Raw genomic sequence first — 13,306 nt, forward strand, 5'->3', positions numbered from 1 at the left:
CTTTGGTCCATGTGTTTGGGAATGAAAGGGAGGTGGAAAATCTGCCAACAAATTGTAGCTACTGTATAGCTCTTCCGTGGGGCTGGAAATGACCCAGTAATTTTTAAAGCTGATTAACTCTTGCCTCATGTAAATGTATCACATTGGTTTGAATAAGATCCATTGGCTTGATTCTTTTGGCATCGTCTTCAGTTTCTTCCATCACCATCATTATCATTAAACTATATTGTGTTTTCTCTATATAATGGGTTTTGTGCTAAGTGCTTTACACATATCATCTATTAGAAATCTCACCACGATTCTATTAGGTAGATACTATTAGTGTCCCCATTTTGCATACAAGGAAACTGAGACTAAGAGAGATTATGTGACTTGCCCACTAGTAATAATTATATCTATTTTTTTTTTTTGGTCTAAATAACCTAAGGCATTTGATAAGGAATAACTTTTATGACTTGGAGCCTCATATTTGCTGGATGATTTTTACATTTCTTGCATTTATTTCAGAATGAAACACACTTATCCCCTTAGTCTTAAAGTATCTCTCTATGCTACTCTCCTCTCTGCTTCTGGGATCTACTATCTTTTATACTTACTCTCTTCCTCTCTTTTCGCAATCACACTTCTGTCCTCATCACCCCCACGTGTAGGGCTTCTATGCAACTTTCCTTCCACCTTTCTCCTCTGCCTACTTACAAGAAGTGCAAAGCACAAGACGTGGGTGCAGAGAAGCACTCTCTCATACAGGCTCAGAGCAGAGAGCTTTTATTTGCAAGAAGTCTGAAAGGCTTTAACACAGAAAGAGAATTTTCCCCTGCTCTTGAAAACTGTTGGGCAAGTTTCCAAACTCCCACTGTAGTAGGAAAAAAAAATCCAACTATCTGGAGCATTTTATGCACCTGACACCATCATGTTAGTGGCATCACATTACATGCTCACTACAGACTTCTACCACATGCTGTTGCAATTAACCACATGGGAATGTGCAGGCCAGGACCCCTCACAGTTATTCAATCATTGCCACAGTACAACATACAGAGCAGTGAGCACTAAAAATGCTCTTGGAACATAATGCTATATTTCATTAGAAAATGCAATTGTGACTTTCCTGGGAGTGACAGCTCTGGTAGGAAGAGATGATGCCCCGGATTTCTACTTATCACCAGTGCAACGACTCTAATCCTCCAGCTCCATGTCAGGTCTTTGATAAATAACCTCCAAAGAAACTTCAAGATGGTTTGATTGGCTGAAAACAGTGTCTAGATTTTAGATGCCTGATCAGTCATGAGAACCCTCTTAAGGGATAGGTATTAGGAATTCACTAGTCCTTAACGCAGACATTGCACTGAAACCAAGAGAGGTCAGTTCCGTTGGAAATGCCTGTGGTACCTGCCACAAGACACCTAAATACTGTAGCATCTAAGAACTCTGCTTCTGGAATTTACTCCCTACTGCCATCTCTTCCAGGGATACCTGCACCCTCAAGCCCCTCCCGGGCTGGTAGGGACTCCAGGTCATATCTTCCTTCCCTGTGAAGAGTTCCAGATCTGTACCCACCCTCCTCCCTGCCTCCTAACATCTGTACCTGTTAAAGGCCTTATTCCGAACACATGCTTCTGACTTGGTTTTAGAACTGCTACCATCTAACTAGTGAAACAGAAATTTGAAGATATTATTTTCTGACTGATACTATCTTCTATTTTAATCACAATGGGGTATATTGACTAACAGTGCTGCTTAACAGTAATTAGAAAGTAGAACAAAAAAGCAACACTTTAGAAGTCCTATAAGGGAGTCCTTTCTCTTGTCTCCTGATCAGCTAAAGGCTTTGCAGAGCCTTCAAAATATGTACGATTTTAGTCCTGCAGAGAAAATCTGTCCTGTACAACTATAATATAATCAATGGCAATTGTGAAATTGTAGCTTCCAGAAGAGTCACTGGGCTTCCCTTGGTGGTGCAGTGGCTGAGAATCCACCTGCCACTGCAGGGGACACGGGTTTGACCCCTGGTCTGGGAAGATCTCACACGCCGTGGAGCAGCTAAGCCCAGGCACCACAACTACTGAGGCTGCTTGTTCTAGAGCCCGGGCTCTGCAACAAGAGAAGCCGCTGTAATAAGACCATGCACCACAACGAGAACGTAGCCCCCACTCTCCGCAACTAGAGAAAGCCTGTGTGCAGCGAAAAAGACCCAACACAGCCAAAAATTAATAAATAAATAAACCTTTATAAAAGGTTAAAAAAAATTTTTAAATAGGCGCTGATCCTAAAGATGGTTGCTGCTAAGTCGCTTCAGTCATGTCCGACTCTGTGCGACCCCAGAGATGACAGCCCACCAGGCTCCCCCGTCCCTGGGATTCTCCAGGCAAGAACACTGGAGTGGGTTGCCATTTCCTTCTCCAATGCATGAAAGTGAAAAGTGAAAGTGAAGTCGCTCAGTCGTGTCCAACTCCTAGCGACCCCATGGACTGCAGCCCACCAGGCTCCTCTGTCCATGGGATTTTCCAGGCAAGAGTACTGGAGTGGGGTGCCATTGCCTTCTCCCTAAAGATGGTACAAGAGTGAAAAGGTTACTCCCTGCAGTTAGACAGGGCCAGTCCATGCCAAGACACAAATAAAAAAGATAAATTACTATAGGTTTTGGCTTCAAGGCAGATGACAATTATACCCTTGTTTGGAAGTAGGAGATTTCGGGTTTATTGTTGGTAATATCCCCAGAAGCCACACCAACACCACTTGGGAAAATTAGATTAGGATATACTCTGTTTCTCACTTGTAAGTAGATATCTAAATACCTTAGTAAGTACAGAATTTATATTATTGTTACCTACAGTTACATAATGTGACAGAGACAATGCTATGTGTTCATGAAAGCCCCTTCACTTTTCTTCTAGAACTTATAAAACTAGACCTCAGGACTTCCCTCATGGTTCAGAAGTTAAGAATCCACCTGCCAATGCAGGGGACGCGAGTTTGATCCCTGGTCTGAGGAGACTGCATAAGCCCATGCGCCACAACTACTGAGGCTGTCTGCAACAACAGAAGCCCATGCACTGCAACTAGCCAAAACCCACAAACAGCAACACAGACCCAGTGCTGCTGCTGCTAAGTCGCTTCAGTCGTGTCTGACTGTGCGACACCATAGACGGCAGCACACCAGGCTCCCCCGTCCCTGGGATTCTCCAGGCAAGAACACTGGAGTGGGTTGCCATTGACTTCTCCAATGCATGAAAGTGAAAAGTGAAAGTGAAGCTGCTCAGTTGTGTCCGACTCTTTGCGACCCCAGGGACTTCAGCCTACCAGGCTCCTCCGCCCATGGGATTTTCCAGGCAAGAGTACTGGAGTGGGGTGCCATTGCCTTCTCTAAGACCCAGTGCAGCCACAAATAAATGAGTGAATAAAATATATTTTTAAAATAATAGATAAAACTAGACCACATTTTCCAGTCTGCTCTGAAGTTTTGAAGCCCTATGATTAAGTTCCTGCCCATGGAAGGTGGGCAGAAGCCACGCTGGGCACTGTCAGACCCAGCCTCTAATCCTTCTTTATCCCCCACCCCCTTGCCTCCTTACCCTCAGTGGACTGTGATAAGAGCAAGAAATATGAACTCTCCTCATCCCATTCACCCCCTCAAATATCTGCAGCTTGTTACAACCGTTATGCCAATGAAAAAGTACACTCCCTGTGCTCAGGAAGGTTCAGTGAGATGCAGTGAGGTAACTCGCACAGCAAATACCAGGACACAGATTGTAAAAATAATAACAGATGGAGATCCAGGTTCAGTCCCTGGGTCAGGAGGATCCCCTGGAGAAGGAAGTGGCAACCTAGTCCAGTATCCTTGAAGGGAAACTCCCATGGACAGAGGAGCCTGGCGGGCTACAGTCAGTCCACGAGATCACAAACGGTCAGACACAACTGAGCGACTAACTCTCACTTTTTCGCCATGGGGTCCGTCTTCATGGGAGATGCCAGTTATACCCTCATTTTGAAGTAGGATATTTTTGGCATACTGTTGTTGTTGGGAAATCTCTCTTCCCCCTCCCAACGTCCGGTTTTTCTTCCTGAATAATAACACCAACATGCCTTGTGGGGCTGCGCTCTTTTCTGCCCGCCTTTGTGGCCTGATGGGACCCCACCGCTCCCTCCGTACAGGACATTCTACAAGCACTCAGCGGTTTTCATCTGAGTGAATTCGAACAAAAGGAATGTGGTGATGTAGGCAGTAAAGTAATCTCAGCCCCTTGGGTTCCTTGGCCTTTCCCATAGAGCACGTGTCCTCAGCCAGCGCTGAGGAGTCAGACCCTGCATGAGGCACAGCATATGGGGGCGAGCGCATGACTTAAAACAGATGAGGGTTTTAAGTTCAGCCTGTGCTCAACAGTTAAATTCAATTTAGAGACTTCCCAAAAGCCTTTCTGAAGTTACAAAAGGGCCATGAGACATCAGCTCCTTTCTTATGTGGTTGCAGATTTAATTCTGCCGTTCGTGAAGCTGCGTCAAGGCGCTTGCATAACACTTAGCTGTCGCTGACGGAAAGGAGGCTGGTTGCTTCTCTGCGGTTAAACACCTACAGTGAGTACACAACATTCAGCCCCACCATTGTGTTAGATGTGTGAGCCGGGGGGTTCCTGCTCCCAGAGAATTCAAAGATGCCTAGCGAAAGAGCCATTGAAAATGCCTGAGAGAGGAAAATACTAAAGGGGTAGACCTGGTGCCTCAGAGGTTAAGCTTGAAAAGCCCATCCCTGGAAGGAAGGAAAGACTTGAAAGTCTGAGACAAATACTCAGTTAGAGTTACAGGATTGAGAGGGGTACTGGAGACTCTTCCCGCTGAGATCAAATTCCCTGCCTCTGTGTGGTCAGTGCGAGCCTTTTTCAGCGTCACAGAAAACCTGCCTGTTCCTAATTGCTCCTCACAACTCGAGTGTAGGTTCAGGATGACCTTCTGGGAGACAGCGAGCTCCAGCAACTTGAGCCCCTTTACACTGACTTACGGTGCTATACTATTTTTTTTTCTTTAAAACCAAACAGTCTGAATTTGGAAGCCAGAAATATGGTCCCCATCCCATAAGTAATTGGTTAGTAGTGTGACCTTCCTCTCCTCTGGGCCTGTGAATGGGAGGGTCTGTTATTGGAGGCACACAGTATGTACGTGCTGATCTGACACCCCCTAACTCTGACGTCATTTGTAAGGAAGATTAGCATTTTTAAATCTCTATAGAAGAGTGTTTGCTAATCTAGGAGCAGGCTTTCCCTAGTGGTTCAGATGGTATAGAATCTGCCTGCAATGCTGGAGACCCAGGTTCGATCCCTGGGTGGGAAAGATCCCCTGGAGAAGAGAATGGCTACCCACTTCAGTATTCTTGCTTGGAGAATTCTATGGACAGAAGAGCCTGGTGGGCTACAGTCCATGGGGTTGGAAAGAGTCAGACACGACTGAGTGACTCACACACACACACACATACCTAGGAGCTCATCAAAATTACCAGAGAAGACTGCTGTTCTTTGTTAAGATAAATTTAACAAAGTTATTTGGTTTGAGTTGCATTTAGTTTGTTAAGCTATAACTTACCTGCAGTGAAACACACAGATTCTGTAAGTGTAAAATGTTTTGACAAATATATACCACAATGTAATGTCATCCCCATCAAGCCATAGCAGTGCCATCACCCCCAGAAGCTTCCCTAGTGCCCCCTTACCAATTAACTGCCCTTCCCACCCTCCACAATCACAGTCAACCAATCTTTGACTTCTGTCACTATCTAAATGGAATCAAAAGTATGTACTATTTAGTATCTGGCTTCTTCCACTCCTCATGTCTATGAAAGTCAGTAATTTTTTCTTTTTTTTCTTTTCAGTGGTTTTCCATTGGATGAACATACCTGCTAGGGACTAAACTGTGTCCCCTCAAATGCATTTGGTGAATCTCTAACACCCAAAGTGATTGTATTTGGAGATGAGGCTTTTAGGAGGTAATTAAGGTTTGTGGTTATTGTTTAGTTGCTCCTCCATATCCGACTCTGAAACCCCATGAGCTGTAGCCCCCTAGGCTGCTCTGTCCATGGAATTTCCTAGGCAAGAATACTGGAGTGGGTTGCCATTTCCTTCTCCAGGGGATCTTCCTGACCCAGGGATTGAACCCGAATGTCCTGCTTGGCAAGAAGATTGTTTACCACTGAGCCACCTGGATAAATGAGGGCCTAAGGGTAGGGTTCTAATCCAATAGGATTAGTGTCCTTATAAGAAGAGGAAGAAAGAGAGATCACTCTCTGAGTATACACACCAAGAAAAGGCCATGAGGAGGCAGCTGTCCACAAGCCAGGAAGAAAACTCTCATCAGAAACTGAATTGGTTGAACCTTAATCTTGGACTTCCCAGATGTTGGAACCATGAGGAACACATTTCTGTGGTTTAAGCCACTCAGTGTATGGAATCTTGTCATTTGGAAATTTTTCAGCAAGTAAGTATTTATTCAAATATATTTCTGTTCCATTTTCCTCATCATTCAGGACTCCAATTATATATATATTAAACCTCTTGATATTTTCTCACAGATTACTGATATTCATTCAGTTTTTAAGCCTTGTTAGTCTCTCATTTCAGTTCTAATAATTTCTATTGACCTGTCTGGAAGTCTAAAATTCTCTGTTATGTAGTATCCAAACTTCTATTAGCATACTCAAGTTTTTTTTATTTTGTATATTGAATTTCTTAAAGAATTTCCATTTGGTTATCTTTTAATAGTTTCATCTATCATCCTTGATGTCTACATTCCTTGTAAAAATCTTTAATACATTTATATTTTAAAGTCCTTTCTCTTTACACTTTATGGCACTTGTATGGTACACTAAAATAAAGTATTAACAGTTCAGATTTCTCCTAGAGTCAACTTTCAGTATAGTTATAAATAGACTGATTTCATGTGATTACAGAGAGGGTGATAGCACCCCACTCCAGTACTCTTGCCTGGAAAATCCCATGGATGGAGGAGCCTGGTGCGCTGCCGTCTATGGAGTCGCACAGAGTCGGACACGACTGAAGCGACTTAGCAGCAGCAGCAGCATGTGATTAACATGACCCCCCCAAACTGACTTAAATTTGTCATTTTCATATGGCTATTTATGTATTAAAACCTTAATGAGAGATGTATAATGACTATTTCTATAACCTTGAAAAGCTAATTGTTCCAAAAATCCTTCTGATCACAGTTTTCAGTCAGAACAGCAGCATCAACCGTTCTGTACACATACTGAATATCCACTATGTCACAGGCCCTGACCCATTTGTGTTCTGAGGCTGGATACAAAAAGCTATATGGATATTTCTTGGCTTCAAGAGCATTAGAATCTAACTGGAGAAATAGGACAGATAGCTAAAAACTCAAATAATCTGGCAAAATATATTTTATAATATGCCACATGAGCGAGAACAGCAATAAATACAGCTCTGTGAAAGCGGTATTCACAAAGAGCGCTGGTGATTAGAAAAGGAGATAAGACTTCAAGTGAGGCTGAAAGAAAATATAAGGTAAACGAGGCGGGTCAGGGAGGCTTTAAGGGAAAGACAGTGTTGTCAACATATGAAAATAGTACTTATTTAAGAAGAGGAGTTCTTAATACTGATGGGAGGATAAGGGGTAACCCACCATTACTAAGAACGCTTAGACATGGAGGAGCCACTAGGGAGAAGAAGGCCTTTCACCAGGAGAAAGGCCTAGAAGAACTGGAAGTAAGAGTACGAAGTTGAGGGGGTAGGAGGAGACAAAATTGCAAAGCAAAATGACACACACTAGGAAGTTTTGGCTAGAAATTAACGTTTAGTAGGAAGATATTATGAAAATGTTTCACGTTTGTCTAACATAATAGCTATCGAGAGATTAACTTCTCAAATACAGTAAGGGGTGAAGGACTTGGTGGGAGGGGGCACAGATAAATAGTTTCATAGGCAAAGATTTTGTTACCTAAAAATACCAAACAAAAGAGAAGGACTCCATTTATAGCAGTATGATTTTCTAAGCCACAAGGACTCTGAGGAAGATTCAATAAACAACAGCATTTTAAATGCCAAATTAGAATGAATAAATAAATGACTTTCCCAAGGGAAAACTGGCTCCTTTGAAATTTTAGCAAATAGAGTTATAATTGCCAGATTTCCTTATCTATGGGAAACTAAGCTTCATTAATATTGAACTTGCCAGTTATCTGCATGAGTAACAGAGATCTTCACAAAAATGGAGATTCAATAATTAGCATTTAACTCTTCATTAAAATATATGAATAGCAAAAGGAAAAAAAACCAACTTAGTCTTGAATTCCACAAACATAAAAATGATCTTTTATTATCAGACCACCATTTATGGGACGTTCAATAAACATTTTATCAAAAGTATCTAACAAAGAAGCTCTAGGTTTAATTGCTTTGAAAAGTTTTACTGTATTTCCTAAGACACCCCTATTCCCCTCCACAGGCCTAACTTTAAAAATATTGTCTAAACCAGACAAAGAAGCCAGCCAATGCGCATGTGTTCTCCATAGGACTGACCCAGAGTTGAGCAAACTTGTAAGAAGTCTCTGCTACGGTGCTCCCCGTCTGCCCTCCAACCCCAGGGTCACGGGGAGGAACAGCGCCTCTCCCAGCGAGTCACTCATGGAGGCTCTGGCCCTCAGTGCTGTGCACACAGCAGACGCCCTGCGCACGTGAAGGGGCAGGATGGGTGGTGAGGACGCTGCCACTGGGCGGGGCTTAGAACCTGGGCTGCGGGGGATAAAGCAGTGGTGGGAGAGGCAGATGGGGCCCCCACAGCACCTGGAAGAGGACAGAATGAAGAAAACGGGAGATTTTCGGTTAAGCTAAGGCCGTGATTCCCACTCGGTCCAGGTGTCAAAACCCCTATTGTTCTAATTCTAACATATAAACTGGGATTCTAACATATAAACGAGGACTATTAGCAGAATATAAGACTAGGTTATTGATACACATTTTATATGTACATATAAATATACATTTGTAGGAACACACAATGCAAAATGATTATTACCATCTCTCTAGCAAAATAAGTTGTACCCTAGACACAAGGGAGAAGCAATGGCAACCCACTCCAGTACTCTTGCCTAGAAAATCCCATGGATGGAGGAGCCTGGTGGGCTGCAGTCCATGGGGTCGCGAAGAGTCAGACACAACTGAGCGACTTCACTTTCATTTTTCACTTTCATGCATTGGAGAAGGAAATGGCAACCCATGTTCTTGCCTGGAGAATCCCAGGGACGGGGGAGCCTGGTGGGCTGCCATCTATGGGGTCGCACACAGTCGGACACGACTAAAGCGACTTAGCAGCAGCAGCAGCAGCAGACAGGAGGGACTATTTCTGTTTTCCTAATAGCACTTAGCATGTCACTTGGTCCTCTGCCAGGGTTCACAATTAGGCAAGACATCACAAGTGCCAGTGGCTTGAGAAATAACTAATGAGAGAAAATCAAGGAGATTATTCATTTACTTACATTTATTCTGAGAATTGGCAAAAGGCTGTTACATTTTAGTCAAAATTAGCTTGGTCTATCACAAGGAACATCCATACCTTGTTAAGACCCTTGGGCTGTTAACAACTGAAACCTACTTAAATTAGCTGAAACAAAAAACGGGGAGTTACTATAAGGACGGGGTTTCCCTGGTGGCTCAAATGGTAAAGAATCTGCCTGCAAAGCAGGAGACCCATGTTCAATCCCTGGGTTGAAGATCCTCTGAAGAAGGAAATGGTAACTCACTCCAGTATTCCTGCCTAGATAATCCCATAGGCAGAGGAGCCTTGCAGGCTATATATAGTTCATGGGGTCACGAACAGTCAGACACGACTGAGCAACTAAACATATACACTGTAAGGATAGAAGATCATCTTTTGGAATGTAGGGCAGTGATGAAATAAAGACTCATAAATTTCTGGAACTAAAACCAGCAAAGCAGAAAGAATCTTTATCTGAATCCCCTTATTTTCCTCTGCAAATCTAATTTTCTCTGTCTGTCTCTCTCTCCCTCCCTCTCAAAATGGTTCCCTCTGCCACTCCATCCATAAAGCAGTAGTGTATGGTGAATCTCACAACTCCCATCAGAGATAGACTCTGTTGTTTGCTACAAGGGGAAAGATATGCCTGACCCACTACTCCCACATTTGTCGTCACCTTCTGCATGCTACTCTGGGACGGACTGTCTTACATGGGGACCCTGAGAAACAGTAGAGACTGGATGTCCTCTTCTTCATGATCATCAAATTCTCAGTCCTTTCAGTAGAGAGACTTTATTAGCAGTGATTCAGCTACGCGTGTTTTAGATTATGAAAGTGGCAGTGGGGACAGGCTAAGGTCCTGCTCTTACAGCATTTGCTAGGAAGTAACTAATCAGATGCAGGGTTTTGCTCTGCTAGCAACCAGGATTCCAGATGGCCCCCCAGGGCACCTGTAGGGAGCTGCTGCCCTCCCCGCAGTGAGGGTAAGCACACAGAACGGCAGCTTGTAGCCCCCAGCATCCCCTAATTCAGGTCTCTCCGCTCTTGACTTTCCCATCAACAGCAAAAAGCTACTGTGTCCTCAGGACAGGACTAAGAAGTGAGTGATGTCTAACGCCTGGAGGAGAGACCCAGACAGCCACAGAGCTGGCTTAGCCCACAGAGCCCGGGGCGGAGGATCACACTGCTTCTGTGGCTCCAGACTTGTCCATACTCACAAAGAATTTCAAGTAAAAGAGTGACCTGATGCTGAGCACTCTAATCCATCCAGTTGGCACTGTCAAAACTAACTTACCTGTGAGCACTGAGCTACCTAAGTAGATTAGGCAGCCGTCATGCTCTGTAGATGGGCAAAGCCTGGTCTTCAGTGAGACCTCAGACTTCTCTGTCCTTTCAAGGAGCGGAGATTGCCTTACCTTGCTGGGGATCTGATTTTGGCTGGAGGAGAAGGTGGTAAAAAGATGGCTGAAGTGTGAAAGCTAATAAATGTCTATTTTGTGCAGAAGAGGAATAATTTAGGTTATACTTCAGGTAGATAGCAGGTGACTCCCAACTAAATTATGTTGTCCTTGGTCAGGGTAGCAGACTTTGAGTAGAACTGGATGGTTCTAGATGCTCTTACTCATGGGCTTACCTGCCCCGGGATGCAGATGTGTTAAGTGCGGCTGTCTGACTAGTGTTGCACAGTGTCACACCCCTTGTCACAAATCCTGAATGCTCCGAGTTATAGGTACCATTTGGGGATTTCTCTTATATCCTGGGTCAGGGTCCTGACTGTATTTCTAACTGCAGAGCCTCTGCAGGCCAGTTTTATGCCCAGGCACATGGAAGTGTGATTTAACAGGCGAAAAAAAAAAAAAGATCCCACATGCCTAAAAACTTTTCCACATCAGTCTGCCATGCGCCGGAAGTCCCTGCCTGTTTCTCTTCCTTTGTGGCAATGCCCGTTAAGTCTACCTCATCCTCTCCATCCCCACTGTCATCGCCACCCCTACCCCCCACCCCACCATCACTTGCCTGGGCTCGTGCCATCGCTTCTCAACTAAATCTCTGCTTCCAGTTTTTCCCCAAACAAACCCACCCCATCACATGCTATTAGAGGTACCTCTTCAAACACATTTTTCATGTATAACACTTCTCTGTGGCCTGATAAGTGCCCGTTTGTGCACAAACCCCTCTGGCTGGTGTCTGAGATCCTTGTCAATGTGACAGTAACCTAACTCTTCAGCATCTTCTCTCATGACCCCCCTGCACTGACAGTTCTGTTTCTGGGGTACATTCTACACCGTCTACCTGCATATCTTTGTTTCTATTGTCTCCTTGGCTCCATCCCCACCCTGTTCTCTGCCTACTAATCTCTCCTTCATTCTTCAAGGTCAATCTCAAATGCCATTTTCTGAGAAGCATAATATGAAAATGCATGTTGTGCCCTTTGTAAACTGTTAAACATTGTATAGATACAAGAAGGCAAAAAGCTATTTATAAATTCTCTAGTATGGAAAGTTGGATTAGTTAACTGTTGTTGTTGTTGTTTAGTGGCTAAGTCATGTCCAACTCTTTGCAACTCGATGGACTGTAGCCTGCCAGCCTCCTCTGTCCAACGGATGTTTCAGACAAGAAAACTGGAGTGGGTTGCCATTTCTTCCTCCAGGAGATCTTCCCAACCCAGGGATCAAACCTGCATCTCCTACATTGGCAGGCAGATTCTTTACTACTGAGCCTCTTGGGAAGCCCACTGGGCCTCCTTAACAAAGAACCATAGACTGCGTGGCTTAAGTAGCAGATAGTCTTTTAGTTCCAGAAGCTAGAAGTCCTAGATCAAGGTGTCAGGAGAGCCATTTTGCCTCTGAAGGTGTTCGGAAAGAATCTATTCCAAGCCTTTCTAGCTTTGGTAGAGCCTTGACTTGTAGCTACATAACTCCAATCTCCACACAGTGTCCTCTCTGTGTCCAGTATTTTTTTTCCTTTTTATAAGGATGCCAATTATATTGAATTAGGGTCCATCCTATGAACCTCATTTTAATTTTATTGCCTCTCTGAAGACTTTGTCTCCAAATAATGTCACTTTCTAAGGTACTGGGAGTAGGATTCCAGAATACTTTTTTGCAAGACATAATTAAATCCATAATAAAAGTTGCTCAATGATACCATTTGATCGTTACTTTGACCAAAGGAAAGGCCCTAGAGAGTGAGAGGCCATTGCTTCACCACTAAAACCAGAGCCACAAAATGCAGGCAGAGGGCTCTGCTGACCCAACTAGTCACCAGTGCTTGGGAGTCCTGCCTCACAGCACCTGCACGTCAGTTTATCTGCTCACCACATCTCAGGACATGGAGGACTATCCTTCTCAGCCTCCAGATTCAAGAAGACAACGTCTTCTGAAGAAAGGAACGCTGTTTAAGACAGCAGTCCCCAGTCTTTTTGGCACCAGGGACCAGTTTCGTGGAAGACATTTTTTCCATGAACCAAGTGTGGGGGGAGAAGGTTTCAGGATGATTGAAGCACATTACACTTACTGTGGAATTTATTTCTATTATTATTACGTCAGCTCCACCTCAGATCATCAGGCATTGGATCCCCAGAGGTTGAGGGCCCCTGCTGTAAGAGACCAGGCCATTGAAAAGCTTTCCTAGAGAAGGCCAAGAAAGTCTATAGCATCACCTTACTCTATACTTTGATTATAGTCAATGGGACTCTCAAAACAGTATCGTATTCAGGTGGCCTAAGGCTGTGGGTGTCTACCTGGCTGCACATTAGAATCAATCATGGTGTCTTGATCCTCTACCTGCTCAGCTATTGATTTAGAAATGT

The sequence above is a fragment of the Bos indicus genome, chromosome 4, assembly GCF_029378745.1.
Source record: "Bos indicus isolate NIAB-ARS_2022 breed Sahiwal x Tharparkar chromosome 4, NIAB-ARS_B.indTharparkar_mat_pri_1.0, whole genome shotgun sequence".
NCBI lineage: Eukaryota > Metazoa > Chordata > Mammalia > Artiodactyla > Bovidae > Bos > Bos indicus.